This window comes from Manis pentadactyla, chromosome 13 (genome assembly GCF_030020395.1).
Source record: "Manis pentadactyla isolate mManPen7 chromosome 13, mManPen7.hap1, whole genome shotgun sequence".
Lineage (NCBI taxonomy): Eukaryota > Metazoa > Chordata > Mammalia > Pholidota > Manidae > Manis > Manis pentadactyla.
In genome coordinates this window covers 59,355,347-59,373,978 of record NC_080031.1, presented here as the reverse complement: position 1 = coordinate 59,373,978, position 18,632 = coordinate 59,355,347, and positions in this window count along the sequence as shown.

Sequence of the window (18,632 nt, the reverse complement as noted above, 5' to 3'; positions counted from 1 at the left end):
TCATTTGCATCCGTCCGTTTGCTCCACCTGAGTGGACCCTTCATCCTGCCGGGAGCATGGCTACTCCAAACAAGCCTTGGGCAGAGGCCTGAGGGATCACTGCATCGGAACATCCCAGAGCCAGTAGAGGCAGGTGTGATCTGGTCCCTTGCAGAACCTCCCTGGGCTCTAGGAGGTAAAGCTCCTAGCTGGATGGCCCCTCCCATCATTCCCCAGACTCCCAGGCCCTGCCATGGCTGAGGCTGGGCACCTGTCTGCTTTCTCCAGGGAGCCCAAAGATGGGGACCTCTAAGGTGGCACCCAAGTGCAAGTGGGGGCCCAGACCCTTGCTGGGGCCGAGAAAGCCCCACAGAGCTGTGCCAGGCAGGAATGAGAGCTCGTGCGCCCAGCCTCCCATCCCACACCCGGGGTGGCAGCCTGGCCTCAGCCTGCTCTGCACAGTGGGGGCTGGCCTCATCCTCTCTCCTCCCTCCTGCGTCGGGGGTGCTGCTTCTGCTCTGGAGGATGGGACCCAGGACAGTCAGGGAAACAGTCACACAGCAGGCAGACCCTGGCTGAAGCTTCTGGGTCCACATGCCCTAGTCAGGGTGGGAGCCTAGGTTGGGATGTCACTAGGGGTTGGCGTTTTCCCTGGGTGGCCAAGGCAGAGGTGTGGACCACAGCTGGCCCTGGCAGGCGATGCAGGACCAGGGATCCAGACTCGGCCGCCTGCCTGGGGCCCAGTGCTTGGCTGGGGCTGCCCCTGAGGTCACTGCCAGGGGCAGGGCCAGCTGCTGAAGATGTGACAGCCCTACACTTCCTGGCAGCCCAGGCAAGTCAGAGTTTCCCAGCGCCGGCTCAGTCACTTGAGACCAGAAGACGCCGGCCCCAGCCCTGCAAGCAGTGAAGTTGTTTCAATTGCGATGGAAAAAACAACACCCAAAGGACCGGGACGCACAGCCAGGTCCTCAGTAACCATCCTGTCCTCTGCACTGGCCGGCTCCCAGCCCCTGGAGGCTATGGGTACATGGGCCGGGCTGCGCCTCTGTCTTGGCTTCATTGCCACTCCCTGGATGCTGGCTGCCTGGCAGCCTTCCCTCTGGGCCCCTGCCTGGAGCCTGGATAGGCAAGCTGTCAGTGGGGCGACCAGCAGCAGCCCCATACCCAGACTGACTGCCCCTTGGCTTCAGTGATCTTCCCAAGTGACCCCCCCACCCCACCCCAAGCCTCTGTTCCCTCACCTGTAAACGGGGTGAATGCACAGGGCTGGCGTGAGCACCAGATGCAATGGCACAGATGGAAATACCCCAGGAGGTGTCATGCTGGTGCTGTTCGTGGGTGTTATCAGAGGCTGTGTTGCTCCCCAAAGCTATTGCCTGGCACAGCTCTGAGGCCTTGACCCACCCAATGACCTTGAAACCCAAGGATTCACTAAGGGGCAGGGCAGGCAAGCCCACACCAAACTGAGGGAGGCATCCTCAGCCCCAGGAAGCAGAGCCACAGGACCAGGAGCCTCCGGGATGCCCACCCCAGCCTGAGCCCTAACCTTCCCTTTGCAGAGAAAGGCCCTGAGCCCCAAGGGAGCGATGACATCTGTGCTGGGGCCCAGGGCCTATTCACAGAGTCAGGGAGGATTTGATGACAGTGCTGCCTTGGAACCCCAATTGACACACGGGATGGAGAAAAGTTGTCCATCCTGGCCATTGGTGACCCTTGAAATCTCCAAAGGAAGGGGTCCTTGGCACCTGCCACCCCCCAGCCTGAGCCACACAGCTCCCGCAGCACACACTGAAGCCCCTGGCCCTCTCCTGCACACCAGGGCATCAAGCCCTGCACGTCCTCTCCAGACACTCCTCCCGCACCCTCCACACACCTGCCACCCCACTTCCATGCTGCTGGTCCCACCTTTCTGCTTGGGTTGCTGTCCTTAGATCAATCGGGAAGCACAAGACCTACAACCACTTGCTTGTTGTTTATGTTCGGAGCTGCAGAGGGAGGGTCCTGAGTTCAGATCCCTCTGCCCCCAGCCTCCATCCTATGAGGGTCCTCAGGCCCATACCTCATTCTGTCCATTTCTCCATCCCCTTGCGTCCCTCCAGCTAAAGGGGCCCAGCTCACTGCTATCCAGCCCCAGTGCCTCTGCCTTGGGGACCCAAGAAGAACAGGGTACGGAAGGCCCTGCCCCTGGCCCAACCCAGAGCCAGCAGAGGGCAGTCTGCCTGTGCCTGGGCTTGGCTGAGTCAGGGGAGGACCCCTGTGATCTGATACCCCCCACACAATGTGGGGCCATGCTCCAAGAAGTGGCACCCCATTGTCTGCCACGGCCATCCTCTGAGGGTCTGCAAAGGACCGAAGAGGAAACATGAACTGTGAGAGTGGGTAGAGGGAGGCCTGGTGCTACCCCTACTCTGCAGGGCTCTCCTCCCCTCCAGGGCCCAGCAGGCCCCACAGACGCCTCCCTACATGCTCCCGACTAGGACCTGAGGGTGGGCAGGGGAAGAGACCAGAGTAGGGCACACATTCTGACCGGGCCCCACCCACACACCAAGTGGGGACACCCCTCACGGCTACAGTGGGTTAAGGTCCACCTGGGGGGCATGGAGGTGGAAGTTTCATCTGAGCAGGGTCAGGTGAGAAAGAAGGCTCAGGCATGACAGGAGGCTCAGGTGAGACAAGAGGCTCAGGTATGACAGGTGGGTCAGTGTGACAGGAGGCTCAGGTGAGACAGGAGGGTCAAGTGAGACTGGAGGTCTGGTGAGACAGGTAAAAAGGGGGGAGGAAGGAGAGGAGGCAGACAGAGGAGCTCAGGCCAAAGTGAGTGAGTGAGTTAGGACACAGCAGTGGTGAGGGGATGGGTCTGGGGTTCCAGAGGCCCCACAGAATGGATAGGGCAGGTCACCATGCTTCACCAAACAAGAGGCCCCATCACAGCCTACAGTGTGCAGACTCCTGGCTCAGGTGTGGCCTCTACTCTCAGCAACAAGGTGCCATGGAGCCTGGGTGGGTTGAGCTTTGAAAGAACTGGCCCAGGTAAGTGAATTCTCTGTGTCCTGAGAGTCTCATCTAATCCTCACACGAACACACAAGACATGTCATTATCCCAGCTTACAGGTGAGAAAACTGAGGCACAGAGGCCATGCCCCTTGCCCAGTGAGCCCTGCTATTGAGTGACAAAGCCAGGACTGGCTGGCTCCCTGAGGCCATCTGCTTCCAGAGCCTGAGCTAAGACAAGGGACAGTGGACCAAGAAAGGAGGGGGCCCCCACATTCAGAGGCTTGAGGATCCAGGGGCTTAGAGAAAGGAAGGCAGAGGGTGGGGAGAAAACATGACAACTAGAAGCCAAGGGGAGCCCCAGGGCCCATCAGTGACCACGGTGGTGCCACTGTGGAGGGGACTCACCTACAGAAGCCACACTGACAAGTTGGAGGCAGCATTTCTCTCAGAAAACAAGCCCAAGCTCCTCCTGCTGGGGTCACCAGGGTCTGAGGGCTGACACAACTGGACGTGGCTGGCCCCGGGCCTCCTGTGCTTTATCCCTGGAAGGTTTCCAGCCAGGATTTGGCTCCCAGTTCTCACTAAACCCCACCGGCCAAATTACAGGGGCCAACAACTGCACTTCCTTGTTGGGGCTGGGAGGTGGGGGGAAGGAGAGAAGAGAAGCTGGGAGCTGAGAAAACCAGGATCTCAAGAGAAAAATGAGGGACAAAAAGTCCAACTTACTCCCAGGTGATCCTTAACATAGAGAATCAGTCAAATGTCAGAGCATGCCACTCCAATGTTTCAAACCCTCCACAGAAATCCAGATTTAAACCACAAGGAAATACCACTTCACACTCAGCAAATTGACTAAAATTTAAGTATGACAAAACCAAGTGTTGACAAGGATGTGGAGCAACAGAAATGTGTTGCTCATGGAGCTATAAATGGGGCAAGCACTCTTGAAAACTGTCATCTTGTTATATATAATGTATACCTATCCTATGAGCTGACAGTTCTACCCTTAGGTGGCTATCCAAGAGAAATGAAAACACATCCACAAAAAAGACTTGTGTAGAAACATTTAATACAGCTTCATTCATAACAGCCCCAAACCAGAAACAATCCAGATATCCACAACAGGAAAATGGAAGTTTATTCATAAAATGGCATACCACTCAGCAATTTTAAAAAACTACTATTCCACAAAAAACACAGATGAATTTCAAAAGCATTTTGATGAGTGAAAGAAGCCAGACACAACAGAGAACTGAGCTGTGGAAGAGGCAAACCAGTCTTTGGTTACACAGAAAATCAGCAGGGGTCTGGGCTGGGTGGGAGGCACAGGCAGCTTTGGAAAACCGTGGAATGTTCTATATCTTGATTGGAGTGCTGGTCACATGACTAGACATCCATCAAACGTAATCAACTTATGCACTTAAAACGTGGTGCATTCTACTATCCAAAAATTATGCCTCAACAAAGACGATTATTTAGAAATGCCTTCCAGGGCTTCACATACACCTAAAATCTCAACTCCCTCAGGGCCTGATCTGCCCTGCGCAGGTCCCCCACCTCCTGCCTATGGGCTCACCTGGCTCTTCCACACATCTGGAATGTGCTTTTGGAATGTGCTGCTCCGAGCTACAAGGGCCTGGCCTTTCTCAGCACACCCCCAGTGCAGCCCCTTCACATCCCTGCCAACATGGCAGGCTTCTTTAGTCTCGACCAGAGCATCTACCCAACAGTCATACTGTCTGTGTCCCCTGGGAGGATCTGCTCTGGGAAGCAGATACCATGCCCACTCTGTGCTCTGGGGCTCTGAAAAGGTGGGGTCTGGGGCTCTCAGGCAACACGAGGGTGCAGAGGAAGAAAGGAGGAGATTAATAAGCAGTCACCTTGAAGGAAACAGAAGCCTATCCAAGGGAGGCATCCAGCTCAACAGTAATGTCCATTTGCAAAGCCAGACCTGGGGGCAGGTGGGGGTGGGTAGAATGTGGCACACCCACCCCAGAGCAGGGGCTCACAGTGCTGAAATAGCCCCTGCTTCTCTCTCTCTGCACACTCTGAGACACACAGAACCACCATGGCTGTGACCCTGAGGGCAGGGCTACCTCCCTCCACCCTCAGGCTCATCCCCAAGTCTCCCTCCTCCCTCTTGCTGTCAGGAGATGCCTACCAGACATGACTCCGTCTCGAATGTGCACAGGCTCAAGCATCTTTTTCAGGAAGTGGCTTGGTGCTGGCTGTCAGGGAAGGCCAACTCTAAGCTTCCCTCTTAATGAGGTGCCCCAAGCTGCTTCCATGAGCCCTGATCTATGGAAAGGGGAGGCTGGGGGCCCAGCAATCCAAAAAGAGTTGCTTCACACCTCACAGGAAGCCAGGTTTGCTCTAGGCTCAGCATTGCAAGGCTGACTGGGGTACACAGATAATGGCTGTCTCTGCAGCATATATATCCTACATTTCTTAACAAGACCTCAGAATGTTCAGCTTCAAGTTGGACCTTGATTGGTTCTGGCCAGTGAAAACATCTCAGCCCTCTGACACAGGGACTGGTCCAAGGATAGGCATATGATTCAAGACAGGCAATTGAGACAGAATGAGATGTTTGCTAAGATCTTCCAGGAGCGCTGTTTCTCTAGTCTGCAGGAGCTTCCGGAAAAAACCTCTCTCTCAGTGAGAAAGAGCCTGACCCTAGTTACTGCTGGTAGCTACTGTGCCACTATAAGTAGAGCCAGCATGATGCCAACACCATAGAAGGTGAAAAGCAGAAGGGACTCATGGCCCTTATGATACACTGAGTGCTTGATCAAGCCTCTCCTGAAGTACATACTACCCTTGGAAATTTTGAATATATGAATCCATAAACTGTCCTCAGATGCAGCTGGATTTGGGAGCTCAAACAACATCTCCAGTCCCTAATCTCACTCTATTCCTTTTCTCCAGTCTACTCCTGATAGTTTTGTTTTCAGCATCCTCATGGTGATAGTGTGGCTGCCAGTAGTTTCATGCCTTCATCTTCCCAGATTCAAGTTCAAAAAGACAGAGTCTTTTCCAGGAAGTTCCAAGAATTCAGTCCAATCAAACCAACTTGGTAAAATGGTTAACCATGAACCAATAACTGAGGCCAGATGAGGTCTCACCCTAGAGCTGTGAAGAAGGGGTAAAGCCCTGCTAAGGCCAAATAGTCTGAGAATGGAGGTAGGAGGGAAGTCAATTTCCCAAAGACATCTGGACATTGTCCCTAGGAAAAGGAGGAATGGCTGTGAGGCAGGCAAAGTCCACAGACCCAACCACAGTGTCCTTCTACCAGCCCAGGAGGCTGGTGTCCCCCCCACACCACTCCAGCCAGTCTCTCCTGCGGCCAACCTGAAAAGTTCCCATCAGCCGGGACAGCACCAGGATACAAAGCTTTGCCCACTCTAGGATCCTGCACGCACCCCCAGCCACCAGGGCTCTCCTACCCCATGTGTGCAGCCCTCCCCATAGCCAGGATCTTACCAGCACCTCCAGCCGCTCCTCCTTCCCCACTCAGCCTGGAGCCAGTGGTTGTGCCCAACAGCTACTCCCCCTGCCAGCACCCACTGCAACCTTTGCTTCCACCCTTCTGCCAAACAAGCCTGGAAAAGCCCATGTCCCAGATCAATGAAGGTGTGCCTTTTCTCAAATATCCATGGGGCTGAGGCTTCTGAGGAATCACCCGGAAGAAGCCCAGGGCTCCTGACGGCCCACAGCTGCCTGGTGCCTGGCACCTACCTGCTCCCACACCTATACTCAGCCAGAGGCAGAGTCTCTCCCCACCGGACCCCTCCTCAGAGTGCCTCATGGACCTGCAAAGGAAGCTTCTGGACCCCTCGGCCCACTCCGCTCAGGAGCTGCACCCATCTGCCCAGGTAAGGGTTAATAAGACTGGCAGTTGCCGAGATGTTTACCCACCTCCAGACTCCAGATGAAGATAGAAATGGTATTTATGATTTCTACCCAACATTTCTGGAAAGGATTGAAGGTGCTTACGAGGATACACATATATAACAGGATTGCATAAATTAATCTGGGAGCCAAAAAAGAAAGAAAAACAACGGTAGGGACATGAAGCAGAGCAAGGAGAGAGACCAACCTGAAAACACTGGCCTTGTGAGCAAGCTTGCTGTGGGCGAGCCGCAAATGCATCCCAGAGCTTTCTAGCAGAAAGCAAACCTGTCTGCCGGGAGCGTCAGGGTTGGTAACAGCAAAAGGCACACACAGCTACCCAGAAGACATCCCAGGGAATGTCTCCCAGGAACAGATCCCAAGGGACCTCAAGGCAAGGACAGTGTGGGGTGGGGATTGACAGGCATTCCTCCCAAGCTGTGGGCTGGGAAGCCAGGGATGGCAGGCAAGGGGCAAGGACGGAGATGGTCCTACCCTCCCAATCTCCATGGCTGGGCAGTAAGGAGACTGTGAAGCCACCTCGCCCTGGGAAAGCCACCCTGCCCTCTGCAGAGAGCCCTCTGATGGCCGTGTCCCAGGAGCCATCCCTGTTGGTGGAGTGGGCAGCAGCTGGCCCACCTTAGGGCATCCCTGGACCCTGCAAGTCCCATCCCCTCCTGCTTTGGACCCCCAGCTCCTCACTTGCCCATGCCTTTAGTTGGAAAGCTTTCACTGAGCACCTACTGGGTGCAGCCTGTGGGTAGATGACAAGAGAAATTTTCAACAGAGCCACCTGAGGCTATGTGGGCCTTTTAAGAGGTGTCACAGAGCCAAGGGACACTGCTGTCATGACTCAAGTCCCAGGAGGGTTCCCTGAGGACCAGGAGTGGTGGCACATGGAGGGACAGCATGATAGAGAGGTTTGAGGCTACAGATGCGAGCAGCACAGGACATTGGACATCATGGCCTGGCAGATGAAGACCCTTAGGGTCCCTGCCTGTGTCCCCCAGAAACAGCTGGGGGGACCGTGGGAGAGGCTGAGACCTGGAGTCTACAGTTGCTTGAGTGGGAAGGAGGCAGGAGCCAAACCCACTTGGACCTTAAGTGACTCCATCGGTACCCCAGGCCCACGAGCCCTGGACAGTCCTGCTCTAGAGGAGCAATTCTACTTTTATGGGATCTGCTATATTGCTTTCTCATTTCAAAAGCAATATATCCTTAGTGCAAAACAACTTTTAAAATGCCAAGGAAAACACAAATATGAGCCACCCTTGCACCACTTTTTGTGGTTCAGGCTGCTGTCATTCTGCTGTACAACCTGCTTGTCTATTTTAATTAATACAAATAGACTTGGGGAAATTCTGCATAACCACTATGGCCAAAATAAAAATTTTATAACACAAACTGGAAGAAATATTTGCAGTTCCTATCACTGACAAAGAGCTAATATCCAGATGCACAAAAAGATCCTAGAAATTATTAGGAAGGAAGTAGAATTAAAACATATGACAGCAATAACATGTAAGTTGGACAGGGGTGACAGCTAAGTGTTCGATGGTCTGTGTCATCTGGGAGTAAGATGAGGATGTTGATTAACCACAGGCTTTGATAGGTTAAGGACATGTTGCAATTTCTAGGGTGACCATTGAAAGAATAGGACTCTCTCAGAATTCAGGGGAATGGCTGCATATGGGGAGAGGGACAAGCCAAGACAGGAGAGGGAGCACATGGGGGCAGTGGGTCCGGGGTGCTGGTCTGTTTTAATTCTTGATCGGCTTGCTGGTTATCTGAGCATTTCATTCATTATTATTTGTTTTACTGTACAAATACATTTTAGGTACCTCTCAGCATATATGCTGTATTTAACATATTTAAATTTTTGTTAATTAAAAAAAATATATGAAAAGATGCTCAACCCCATTCACAATGAGTGGAAAAATTTTAAACTATTTTTCGAAGATCAGAAAGTCCAAGGACTCACCATGTTGGCAAGGGGGTGGAGACACAAGCATTCCTCTGTGTTGCGGGGGGTAAACCAGTGCACCCTTCATGGAGGATGCATTGGTGAATTCCACCCAATGTTCGAGGATACAAAGCTTTGCCCACTCCAGGATCTTATCCTACAGATATTAAACTGCACATTAAAAATTATCTGTGCCATTGTGTTTATACAGAGGATCAAAGCCTAATTTGGCTACCCAGAAAACAATTTAAGATGCGATATGTAGAAGAACTTCCAACATCAACATCCTCTGGAAGAGTCATTCCAGATGATGATCATCAAAAAACATCAACAAAGATCCTGGCGCTGTTACAGTTGTAGCTGCATTCATCCCACCAGTTCCTGGACTTGCCATGGGAATGAGGAAGGAGATATCTAAGCTGGCCTGTGCGTACAGTTAAACAACAAATTTGACTGGATCTATACTGTCGGAACTCAAGCAAGAATTAGGAGAAGTGCAAGTTGCAGTGCTCCAAAATCGTGCGATTATAGACTATCTACTGTTAAAAGAACATATGGGATGTGAACAGACCCCAGGAATGTGTTGCTTTAATTTGTCTGATTTTTCTCAAACTATTCAAATTCAGTTAGACAATATCCATCATATCATTGATAAGTTTTCACAAATGCCTAGGGTACCTAACTGGTTTTCTTGATTTCACTGGATATGGCTGGTAATTGTAGGTCTGCTTTTGTTATGTAGCTGTATTCCTATTATGTTAATGTGTGTACACAATTTAATTAGTAGTTTGTTAAAACCTATACATGCTTATGGTACTCTACAAGAAGATACATCAAAGAAATAATCAATCTTCCCATGTTTTCCTCCGTCTGCTACTTCTATAGCTTCTCTTCGTCCTTCCTAATTACAACCCTTTAGTAGAATTCGTGCCTCATATCGAAAAATACCGAATATCATAATTCTTCCAAGTGGTAAAGATACCTCAAGACAAATGCTGGGCATAGAAGCCACAGGGCATAAATATGCAAAGAAGTAAAAAGCTAACCTTTTCAAAGAATATTGCTTCTCTCTCACTTACCAAGTTTACCTTTCTCTGTATGGCCCCGGAAGATGACTGGTTAGCCAGAGACGGGTAAGATTCCTCAAGGGAGGAACAACCTAAGACAAGCACAGTCGCAGGGGGGCCATCAGGTGAGAAATTGGGGATCAACAGAGGTGAGGCTTAGAACCTCACCCCCCCTGTTTTGAGAGAAATCTTCTGCGTCCGTGGATGTTTTGTTGCCCTTGTCTAGCTTGGATTAATACTTAGTCTATAGGCACACACCTGATCATCTACATTTGCCCTCTTACAGCACTAAATTATGTTTTCTACCTTTATCTTGCATCTACCTACCACTTCAGCATTTTATTTAAAAATAATAATAATAATAATAATAATAAGGGAGAAATGTGGGATTCACATATAAATCAAGTATAAAAATCAAACGAATAATCATATCTGACTTGATTCTTTATAGTTCATGATACATCATCAAAACTGAAAGTTTCTGTGATATGACTGCCCTTGCACTGTTCACCATGTAAGAACTTATTCACTGTGTAAGAACTTGCTCACCATGTAAGAACTTGTTTGTTATTCTTCAGAAGATCGGAGACTGATGAGAATTAGGCTTGGGGTTGATTAATGATTGTGCATTGAATCCCCTATACAGAATTTTATTGTTGTTAACAACCATTTGATCAATAAATATGAGAGATGCCCTCTCAAAAAAAAATTATCTGTGCCAACCTCCTTCATTGTAATAGCAAAAAATGGGACACAACCCACTCATCCATTCTTAAATAAATAATGGTGCTTCTACATGGTGGAATATTATGTGACCATAAAAAAGGACACTGTCCAAGAACTGGGATGCCATTATCATCAAGTCACATCATTAGGTGAAAAGCAAGATGCAGAGCAATGTATACAATGCATGAAAGCAGCTGGGAGGGTATTACATACATATGCTTGAATATTCATCAGGTGTCTAAAACAAAACCTCTCTGGAAGGCTACACAAGAAACCAATAGTGCTCTGTGATCCTGAGTGGGCTAGAAGACACGGTTAGAAATTATGTTTGCCACTATACATCTTTTTGTGCTTTTTGAACTTTAAAACAGAAAATCACTATTGAAAACTATAAGCAAAAACGATGTCAGGATTGGGGACTATGCACACTTTGCCTGAGCCCAACCACGCCTCGACCCATGAGGTTTTCGAGCCAAAGCTGTAGGAAGGGAAGGAGACAGGGCAACTGGCAAATTGAAGAGCCCTTTTACTCTTAGCTGGGTGTGTGCCACTTCCTGCAGGCAGGATGCCAGCTCTCCAGAGCACCAGTGAGGGCAGACAGGACAGTCAGAAGCAGGCCCCGGCTCAGTGGGCACCTGCTGCCACTTGAGAAGAAGGAAGGAGGGTTCGCCCATCCGGAGGAGGCCACGTTGCCCAGTGATGGGACCCCACGGTGCCCTGCATCCTGTCGCTGGGAGTGAGAAAGGCATACCATGCATGCATACCTATGTCCATTTCTACAAAACTCACTTTGTTCTGTTCCCACTGTTTATAGCTGCCTTTTCCACTTAGCTTAGGAGGAGCATTTTCTGTCAATTACTGCTCTTTGACTGCAAGATTTTGATGAGTGAATTTTGCTCAACCTTTTCACTTTTAAACATGGAGATTTTTTTTGTCATAAACAGTGCTTTGATGAAATTTAGTGCAGTGTAATTTTGGTGCCTGCCCTTGACTCTCTGCTTAGGAACATCTCCTGGAAGTAGCCCTTTGGTTTAAAGTGAATAGACATTTTCTAGTTTTCTACACACGCCTCTGCACTGAGCCGGTTTACACTGGTAAGAGGTTAATCTCCCAACACCCTTCCAAGTGTGGTTGCCATTGTGGTTTTATCTTTGCCTATTTAATATTTGGGGATGCTTAGAGGAAGCATATCATTATTGCTTTAATTTGCATCCTTTGATTATTAATTGGGTAGAGTCTTTTCATGCACTTATTGCCCATTTTCACTTCTAACACAAATTGCCCTTTGTAAATGCAAACATGCCCAGTACCTTCCTACTTCCCCTCTTCACTCAGGCCTGAAAGTCCCTCCTTGTCCACCCCCCAGCTGTCAAAGTCCCACTTGTCCTTCAAGGTCAAGTGCCTGGCCTGCCAGGTAGTCATTCCTGACTCCCCACGCTCTTGGCTCGGAGCACGCACTGCTTCATCCTGGTTATAGTCACCATCTGCATGCCTGTACCTCGCCTTCGGCACCAGCCGTTTGCTTTACCCCTTAGGTCCAAGGCTCAGCCACTATACCCCCCAACTCAGGAACCCTGGTCAACAATGTCTCCTGGGCACCCACTGCTCACTCAGGGCTCCCAAGCCAAACCAGACTCTGTGCCTGCCCAAGGCCCCTTGGGAGCGCTGAGCGCCAGGGACAGCCTCCTTGCATCAGCCCTCTGCCTTGAGTGTCTGACCCGAGGCCCAGGCTTGTAACTCTGCTGCTGTCAGCCCCGAGGAGAAACTGAGCTTCGGAGACAGAGAGGCATCTTCCCCCAGGCTGCCAGAGACAGTGGACTCCTGGCTCAGTGTTCCCTGTAAGAAACTGAGCCGGAGTGCAGGGAGGGCAAAGGCCCCAGAGCTGACGGCTGTGACAGCAGCCGGGAGGAGTGTTAGGTGGTCCATAATGTTGAGGTTTTAAGATTGGATCTCAAAATTATTGGACCACATTCAGGAGCTGTCCAGCACTGGCCATCTCAGGCCCTGCTCTCTGGCCACTGTTTTGGCAACTCATCCCATAGGAGGGCTGGGAGCACGGTCCCCAGGAGGACGGAGACCCCAGCAGTGCCAAGAGCGGGGGTGGGTGGGAGCCACAGCTCTCAGGAAACACCACCAGCACGAGCGAGGGGCACACGCAAGGGGAGACCCCCATGGGGAGGAGGCAGAATGAGTCGAGGGGCTGCCCTGGGCCACTTCTCCTTCTCAGCTGTGCTGGAGACCCTCTGGAAGCGCCCCCTCCCAAGGCAGCAATGCCTAGCAAGGTGCAGAGCAATGTGTATGATGCTCAGCCCCAAGATGCTGGGCAGCACCTACGCCCCGGCCTCTGAGAGCCCGAGCCCAGCCCTGGCGATCCCCCATACTGAGGGACACCCCTGTTGTCACCACACAGGCAACTCTGCAGTAGGGGTGACCTTGGCTCCCAGCACTAGAGGAGATGATGGATTTCTTTTCTTCCTGCTGAAAATGTAATCCATCCTTTCATGGGTCTCTGGGGACTGGCGGTGCAGCACATCCATCAAGGAAGCTTCTGCCTGGGCTCATCTGGGCTGCCTACAGGGCTGGCTCCACTCCCATCCCTCCTTAAGCTCTTCAGACGCAGAGAGCCTTTCAGCACCAAGGGGCAGATCAGGGATGTTCCTGAAAAACGTTTATTTTTCTATCAACTGCTGTCCTGGTTTCTGGGCTTTAATTTCTTAATCTGGGCAAGGATAAGTTCCTCCCACATGCCAGGCCCCAGGATCCAGCACAGTTCTGCCCCCAGGCCGTGGCTGTGCCACACACCTGGGAGGCCCCCAACACAGCCCACAGAGGGGCTTCCCAGAGAGCATAATGAAGATCCTAAGACCTGAAATCTGAGGGGCTGCTGATCAGGTGAAGGGTAGGGAGGAAGCCTCTGTAAGGTTGAGCTGGGGTGCTGGTGAGGTAAACTGAGTCCAGGCTACTCAAGGCCAAGGATGCCAAGCCACTGAGTTTGAGCTTCATCCTGAGCCACAGGGAGACCAGAGCAGTGTTAGTCAGGGAAATGACACCAGCAGATTTTCATTCTAGGTGGTGTTGGCAGCCTCTGGACAGCAGACCGGAAGGGTCCCTAGCAGGACGGAGCGTTAGTGCAATTCAGGGAGGAGGAGGTGGTGGCCGTTTGGGGGAAGTGCCATGCAGATAAAGGGAGAGATTCCCATACAAGGTGCATGTGAGAGGTGGAACTGAGAGGACCACACAGGGCACGAGCAGGAGACAGGGGCAGATGGCAAGTCAGCTGTGGGAGCTGCTCTGAATTGGGGGGCCGCAGCAAACGCAGTGGGGCATGTGCCGTTTTAGGTGCCTGTGTGATGTGGAGATGTCCAATAAGCAAGATGGGATCAGTTGAGCAGAGAAGGCATCTCAGGCCTTCTGGGTGCCAGCACCCTGGGCTGCTGACATCACCCTGCACCAGGCAGCCCCACAGTCAGGGAGTCAGATCCCGTCTAATAATCATGCGGGTAAAGGACAGTGAACTCTAGAGGAAGGGCTTCTAGGCAGAGGGGAGGGATGCGACCTGGGAGGAGAGGCACAGTAGGCCTTGTGGGGGAGGGTGCACAACACCCAAAGAGAGCCAGGGTGAGTGGGGCCGGGCAAGGGACGCAGCAGGACCAGAGATGGCTGGCCAACCTTCGTCCTCCATCACAAAGTCAGGTGTCCAAAAACATTGTTTTCTTCTTCCTTATCCAATTCTGGACACACAACAGCTGAAGAATAATGTAAACTTGCCAGTCAAGGGCACCCTCTGCCATTAGATGCTCACCTGGAGGAGAAGGGAAGGGAGGGCCAGCCCAGGAAAATGAAAATTATATGCCTAATCCACCTGCAGTTCACAAAGGCAAGTTTTAAAAGTACCTGAGATGCTGAAAAGAAGCAATGAGAGGAAACCACCCTATCAGATATTAAAGCATGAAAAAACCTTAATACCAAATCAGTGTGGCACTGTGCAGATGCAAGCACTACAGACCCAGAGAGCAGAAACAGACCCAAACACAAAGAAGGTGAGTCAGTGGTAAAGGCAGCATCTCATTTAGCAAAGAAGAACTTTCTTTTAAATGATGTTGGAATATATTGTCAACTTTCTGAAAAAAGATCAGATTAGATCCATACCTCACACCATACATAAGGATATTCTGTAAATGGATCAAAAATTTTAATGTACAAATGAAACCACAAAAGTGTAGGAACAATAGAGGTTTACAGGCTTGAAGAGAGGAAGGCTTTTCAAACTATGACTCAACATTTAACATAAAAGATTGATAAACTACACAAACATTAAAGAAAAAAAACTTCTGCAGAGTGAAAAACCACTGTAAGCAAAATCAAGTGATCAACTGGGAAAAATAATTGCAATTCAGACCACTGTCAGAGAGCTAATAGCTCTAATATGTAAAGAGCTCCTAGAAAACAATAAGAAAAATATCAATAATGCAATAGGAAACATGATGAAGGACATGAACAGTGAAATACAAAGGGCCCTCAGACACAAAAATACCCAACTCACTCAGTAAGAGAAATGTAAATTAGCCATGCAGTGGCTTCTCACTGTCAGCTTGGCAGAAATGCAACTTTTGACAGCACCTTTGGCTGGTAAAACTATGTGGGAAGAGGTACCACCTCATGAAAGGCAATTCAGCAATGTCTCTCAAAACAGCAAATGTGTTTACCCTTTGACCTAACAACTTCATTTCCAGGAAACATATCCTTTCGGTAGGCCTATATGTTTAAGAGCAGCAGATTGGAAATCCAAGGGAAATCACTTGTTTAAAAACACATACATATAGCACAACATGGAAGGACCTACAAACACCTAGAGATCGTCCCATTTGCCCGTCCAGATTCACTGTCCACCCTCCATCCTGCTTGAGGCCCCTGGCAGCTGTTGTGTGACTGGGACAATGGCTCCCTTGCCCTCTTGACTTCAGGTTGGCTTCAGCCAGCTGGGAAGGGGGCAAGAGGAGAGAGAGGCTGTGGTATTTATTCTTCCTGGGTGGTGACCTAAGGCTGGCTACACCCTTGACCAAAGGTCACCTCTCCTTCTGGGCAGGAGGCCCTTCTGTTGGCTCCTCTCCACACTGTCTCCCTGTCCCTCAGCCTCAGGCAGTAAGGAAGAGGGCCACCTTGCATGACTCCCCTCATCCTGACAATACCTCTGTAGAGTCCCTGTTAGTAAATGTTCCTCAAATTGCTCAATTTGAGCAAGCCATCTGTTTCCTGTCAGGCCCCTGACTGATGCAGCAGCTATTTATAAAAAGGACAGGGATGCACTCTAGGTATCAATCTGGGAGGACTTCCAGGGTGCATTGTTAAGAGTAGACAGTAGTTACCTGCTACATGAGTGAGGAGGCCAAAGGGGCAGGGAGACGACCTCACTGCCCTGCCTGCATGTGCCTGCAGAAACACTGGAAGGGCCCACAGGAGGCGAGAAAGGGGGCTGTTGGTGGGGGGAAACAGGGACAGGCAAGGGAAAGGACGAACAGGACTTTCCTCCATCTGTCCTCTGATTTGCAAGCCTGATCCAGGCTCCCGCCGCTCTGCAGGAGAACCTGGGTCTAGCCATAGGTTTCTCCCTCCCAGGCCTCTTCCAGAGCAGCAGATTGGAAATCCAAGGGAAATGATTTCAGACCTCTCCCAGGCACCTGGCCACACCCAGGCTGGGTCTCTCCTAATTTCCCCACCTCTGCCCTCAGCGTGGGAAGGTAGCATCCCTCACAAGGGCAGCAGCAAAAGTTCCCTGTGCCGGTCTTCAAGCAGGATCTGAGCAGGGAAACATGGGAGAGACCCCTGAATTCCACTCCCAGGGACAGAAGCATTTGCATAAACCCTAAATCACCAGATCTTCTAATAGTGATTAGTTTCAGTGGAAATAAATCACCTTCCGTCTCTGAGCCTCCCTGGGGACCCTGAGGGGAGAAAAGCTTCAGAGCATCCCACCTGTCACCCGTGGGGCCCTCTCCCGGGCCTCTCCGGGGCTCCACACCCAGGCACACATTTCCAGGCCCCCTCCCCTCCCCCTACCCAGGACTCCCCTGGGTGAAGCGCCTCCTGGCTGACCTGCTGTTAACTCCTCTGGACCACTCACTGTCTCTGTGAGCTTGGGGGCTGGGCTGGCCTTCAAATTCGCCTCTGGGCTTTCCCCTGGTGTAACCAGGGACCAGGCACCAACTCCCCCTGACCTTCAGGGGTGTCATCCATAAACCTGAGAGCCCCTGCTTCTAGACCCCACTTGCAGAGTTGCAGGGAGTGTGACTGAGATGTCGGAGGTGAGGCGTTTTGCACAGCGTCTTCCCAGCACACAAAATAGATGTTCCTCGTGCAGAGGCAGAGGGGAGGAACACCAGGAGGGACCCAAGGGCAAGGGCCAGCCCAACCCAGGTTTTCCTTGTGAGGAATTCATTTCTGAGCCATTGCCTTTCCTGCTGAGAGGCTGATTGTACTTTTGACCCCAAATGGGGCTGGGTACCCTTCAGCCTTTAGCTTATGGAAACATGCTCCAGGCCAGGTAAATGTTACCATCCCCATTCCACAGATGGGAAAGTAAAGGCTGAGAGAGCCCAGGCCTGCCTCCCTGGACCCCTCAGAGACCCCTGGGCACACCCCCGCTTAGGGCCAGGACGAGCTCTCAGACCCCGCCTGTCCTTGCCATCAGGGCCCTGCTCCTCACTGCCTGCTGGACAGGCATCTCTCCTGAGCAGTTTTGGGTGGCCTGGCTCTCCGCTTCTTATTGCTCCCCCTTTCATCATCCTGAGAGGCCACTCGGGCTTCCAGCCTTGTCTCCCACCCAGGGAGGCTCTGCACTGACCACCCAAACCAGAGTCCAGGGACTGCGTTGCCACCACCCGACGCCCCAACCCCATGCGGCCCCTTCATGCCCACCCACCTGGGTGGAAGGGCACATGCCCAGGTGCAGCCCTTCCAGGGGTGGGAGGATGGAGGGCAGCCACGAGGTCCTGGCCAATAGGGCTGCTCTGTTTAATGAGGGGGCCCCCACTCTCACTGAGATCAGACAAAGCAGTCACAGGCTCAGCCCTCAGAGGCCATGGGACCGGGATGGGGGGACCGCTGTGGCTGGAAGGTGCAGCTGTCAGAGCAGGCCCACGGGTGACCAGGTCCAGCTGGGGCACAGGGTAAACCACAAGCCACGAGACTCTAAGGACACCAGTGACTGAGGTGGCAGGTGGTCGCATGGACCAGAGTCCACAGGCAGGGGGCTCCTGACACTCTGGGGTGCCCAGGACGCTGGTACCAAGCATGTGGCTTGGCTGTTCACAGCTGACCCTTGCAGCCTGGGCTGGTTGCAGCTCCAGGCCTGGGGGATGCGGGAAGTCTGGCAAAGGGAGAGTCAGAGGCAGCTACACGTTCACACTGAAGGAGAGAGGAGCGCCTGTCCCCTGAGGCAGACACTTCTCCTTCCTGGCATCTCCTGGGGGCGCAGAGAGGAGGGAGCACGAGGCTCCCAGAGATACAAGCTTCTGGCTTCTGGACAAATGGAGCCAGCAATTCCCTTCTGCTCCTGTCCTGCACACTCCCCAGCCCCCGAGGCCCACAGGGGAAAGGAAATAATCTAATGGGTGCATTTGTTGTTTTCTGTTTAATTCTTTTTCCTGGTGGCTGGGAGGGGATTCAGGATTGTTTCCATTTTCTTTGTATAAGTGTGTTGCTGTGAGTAATTTAAGTACCTATCGCAGTAAGTGTAGCAGGGATGGTCCCAGCACACTTCCTGTGACAGGCACCTGTCCACACCTGCTGTCCACACTGGTGATGCCACACTGGGAGCACATCCCACCACCCTGTCTACACTAAGAATACGGCCCTCATTCACACTGGGAGCACGTCCCATGAACCCCATCACTTGCCCTCTGCCTGGCAGGGGCATCCCTGGACACAGCCTCCCTGAACGATTTTGGGACCTCACCCGGGAGGCCACCTATCTGCTCTACCTGTTGCCTTCAGAGTTTGAATCTCAGCAAGCA